The sequence below is a fragment of the Aptenodytes forsteri genome, unplaced genomic scaffold (genome assembly GCF_000699145.1).
Source record: "Aptenodytes forsteri isolate BGI_AS27 unplaced genomic scaffold, ASM69914v1 Scaffold839, whole genome shotgun sequence".
In the NCBI taxonomy this organism is placed as follows: Eukaryota; Metazoa; Chordata; class Aves; order Sphenisciformes; family Spheniscidae; genus Aptenodytes; species Aptenodytes forsteri.
This window is the reverse complement of record NW_008795899.1, coordinates 14,649-18,572: the sequence shown is the minus strand read 5'-3', so window position 1 is coordinate 18,572 and position 3,924 is coordinate 14,649. Positions and strand designations below refer to the sequence as shown.

Below are 3,924 nucleotides of genomic sequence, written 5' to 3'. Positions count from 1 at the left end.
CCTTGGGGACACCTTGGGGATGTTGGGGTGCCATGGGATGCCTTGGGGACACTTTGGGGACATTGAGGTGCCCGAGGTGAGCAGGGACCTTTAGGAACATTGAGGTGCCAAGGTGACATGGGATTCCTTGGGGACACCTTGGGGACCTTGGGGATGTTGGGGTGCTGAGGGGACTGGGGACCTGGGGGACACCTTGGGGATGTTGGGGTGCCATGGGATGCCTTGGGGACACTTTGGGGACATTGAGGTGCCCGAGGTGAGCAGGGACCTTTAGGAACATTGAGGTGCCAAGGTGACATGGGATTCCTTGGGGACACCTTGGGGACCTTGGGCATGTTGGGGTGCTGAGGTGACCGGGGACCTTGAGGACCTTGGGGATGTTGGGGTGCTGAGGGGACCGGGGACCCTGTGGACATCTTGGGGACCTTGGGGATGTTGGGGTGCTGAGGTGACTGGGGACCCTGGGGACACCTTGGGGACCTTGGGCATGTTGGGGTGCTGAGGTGACTGGGGACCTTGAGGACATTGGGGATGTTGGGGTGCTGAGGTGACCAGGGACCTTGGGGACACCTTGGGGACCTTGGGGATGTTGGGGTGCTGAGGGGACCGGGGACCTTGGGGACACCTTGGGGATGTTGGGGTGCCATGGGACACCTTGGGGACACTTTGGGGACATTGAGGTGCCCGAGGTGAGCAGGGACCTTTAGGAACATTGAGGTGCCAAGGTGACATGGGATTCCTTGGGGACACCTTGGGGACCTTGGGGTGCTGATCCCTGGGATCTTTGGGAGGGCACGGGATGGAGGAGGGGACAGTGGGGGATTCTGGGGGATCCCTGGGGACACTGGGATCCCGGGGGGGTGTGTGTGTGGGACCCCTGGGGATCCCTGAGAGACTCCTGGGGATCCCTGGGAGGGCAGGGGGATCTTGGGGGACAATGGGATCCTTGGGAGATCTTGGGGGGGGCAATGGGATCCCTGGGATCCTTAGGGATTGCTGGGGACACTGGGGTCGTGGGGCGGTGGTGGGGTCCCTGGGAGATCGCTGGGGATCTCTGGGAGGGCAGGGGGATCTCGGGGGACAATGGGATCCTTGGGAGATCTTGGGGGGGGCAATGGGATCCCTGGGATCCTTAGGGATTGCTGGGGACACTGGGATCCCGGGGGGGGTGTGTGGGGGACCCCTGGGGATCCCTGAGAGACTCCTGGGGATCCCTGGGAGGGCAGGGGGATCTCGGGGGACAATGGGATCCTTGGGAGATCTTGGGGGGGGCAATGGGATCCCTGGGATCCTTAGGGATTGCTGGGGACACTGGGATCCCGGGGGGGGTGTGTGGGGGACCCCTGGGGATCCCTGAGAGACTCCTGGGGATCCCTGGGAGGGCAGGGGGATCTCGGGGGACAATGGGATCCTTGGGAGATCTTGGGGGGGGCAATGGGATCCCTGGGATCCTTAGGGATTGCTGGGGACACTGGGATCCTGGGGCTGTGCTGGGATCCCTGGGAGATCGCTGGGGATCTCTGGGAGGGCAGGGGGATCTCGGGGGACAATGGGATCCTTGGGAGATCTGGGGGGGGGCAATGGGATCCCTGGGATCCTTAGGGATTGCTGGGGACACTGGGATCCCGGGGGGGGTGTGTGGGGGACCCCTGGGGATCCCTGAGAGACTCCTGGGGATCCCTGGGAGGGCAGGGGGATCTCGGGGGACAATGGGATCCTTGGGAGATCTGGGGGGGGGCAATGGGATCCCTGGGATCCTTAGGGATTGCTGGGGACGCTGGGATCCTGGGGCGGTGGTGGGGTCCCTGGGAGATCGCTGGGGATCTCTGGGAGGGCAGGGGGATCTCGGGGGACAATGGGATCCTTGGGAGATCTTGGGGGGGGCAATGGGATCCCTGGGATCCTTAGGGATTGCTGGGGACACTGGGATCCCGGGGGGGGTGTGTGGGGGACCCCTGGGGATCCCTGAGAGACTCCTGGGGATCCCTGGGAGGGCAGGGGGATCTCGGGGGACAATGGGATCCTTGGGAGATCTGGGGGGGGGCAATGGGATCCCTGGGATCCTTAGGGATTGCTGGGGACGCTGGGATCCTGGGGCGGTGGTGGGGTCCCTGGGAGATCGCTGGGGATCTCTGGGAGGGCAGGGGGATCTCGGGGGACAATGGGATCCTTGGGAGATCTGGGGGGGGGCAATGGGATCCCTGGGATCCTTAGGGATTGCTGGGGACACTGGGATCCTGGGGCGGTGGTGGGGTCCCTGGGAGATCGCTGGGGATCTCTGGGAGGGCAGGGGGATCTCGGGGGACAATGGGATCCTTGGGAGATCTGGGGGGGGGCAATGGGATCCCTGGGATCCTTAGGGATTGCTGGGGACGCTGGGATCCTGGGGCGGTGGTGGGATCCCTGGGAGATCGCTGGGGATCTCTGGGAGGGCAGGGGGATCTCGGGGGACAATGGGATCCTTGGGAGATCTTGGGGGGGGCAATGGGATCCCTGGGATCCTTAGGGATTGCTGGGGACACTGGGATCCCGGGGGGGGTGTGTGGGGGACCCCTGGGGATCCCTGAGAGACTCCTGGGGATCCCTGGGAGGGCAGGGGGATCTCGGGGGACAATGGGATCCTTGGGAGATCTGGGGGGGGGCAATGGGATCCCTGGGATCCTTAGGGATTGCTGGGGACACTGGGGTCGTGGGGCGGTGGTGGGGTCCCTGGGAGATCGCTGGGGATCTCTGGGAGGGCAGGGGGATCTCGGGGGACAATGGGATCCTTGGGAGATCTTGGGGGGGGCAATGGGATCCCTGGGATCCTTAGGGATTGCTGGGGACACTGGGATCCCGGGGGGGGTGTGTGGGGGACCCCTGGGGATCCCTGAGAGACTCCTGGGGATCCCTGGGAGGGCAGGGGGATCTCGGGGGACAATGGGATCCTTGGGAGATCTGGGGGGGGGCAATGGGATCCCTGGGATCCTTAGGGATTGCTGGGGACACTGGGATCCCGGGGGGGGTGTGTGGGGGACCCCTGGGGATCCCTGAGAGACTCCTGGGGATCCCTGGGAGGGCAGGGGGATCTCGGGGGACAATGGGATCCTTGGGAGATCTGGGGGGGGGCAATGGGATCCCTGGGATCCTTAGGGATTGCTGGGGACACTGGGATCCCGGGGGGGGTGTGTGGGGGACCCCTGGGGATCCCTGAGAGACTCCTGGGGATCCCTGGGAGGGCAGGGGGATCTCGGGGGACAATGGGATCCTTGGGAGATCTTGGGGGGGGCAATGGGATCCCTGGGATCCTTAGGGATTGCTGGGGACACTGGGATCCCGGGGGGGGTGTGTGGGGGACCCCTGGGGATCCCTGAGAGACTCCTGGGGATCCCTGGGAGGGCAGGGGGATCTCGGGGGACAATGGGATCCTTGGGAGATCTTGGGGGGGGCAATGGGATCCCTGGGATCCTTAGGGATTGCTGGGGACACTGGGATCCTGGGGCGGTGGTGGGGTCCCTGGGAGATCGCTGGGGATCTCTGGGAGGGCAAGGGGATCTTGGGGGACAATGGGATCCTTGGGACATCCCAGGGGGTCAATGGGATCCCTGGGGACACTGGGATCCCGGGATGGTGGTGGGATCCCTGGGAGGGCAGTGGGATCTTGGGGGACAATGGGATCCTTCGGAGATCCGGGGGAGGCAATGGGATCTCGGGGGATCCCCCAGGGATTGCTGGGGGGTCCTTGGGAGGGCAGTGGGATCTCGGGGGACAACGGGACCCTATGGTGATCCTGGGGGTCAATGGGATCCCGGGGGACACTGGGATCCCAGGGGGGTGGTGGGATCCCTGGGGATCCTTGGGAGATTGCTGGGGATCTCTGGGAGGGCAGGGGGATCTCGGGGGACAATGGGATCCTTGGGAGATCCCGGGGGTCAATGGGTTCCC

At 65.0% G+C, this 3,924-nt stretch overlaps 1 protein-coding gene across 1 annotated transcript in view; it reads left to right on the top strand.

The window, feature by feature from the left end:
- LOC103903104 (epithelial discoidin domain-containing receptor 1) overlaps positions 1-3,924 on the top strand; it is a gene marked incomplete at both ends in the record, with an annotated part of 19,226 nt that overhangs the window by 658 nt on the left and 14,644 nt on the right. The gene's annotated exons all lie outside the window — the stretch shown is intronic.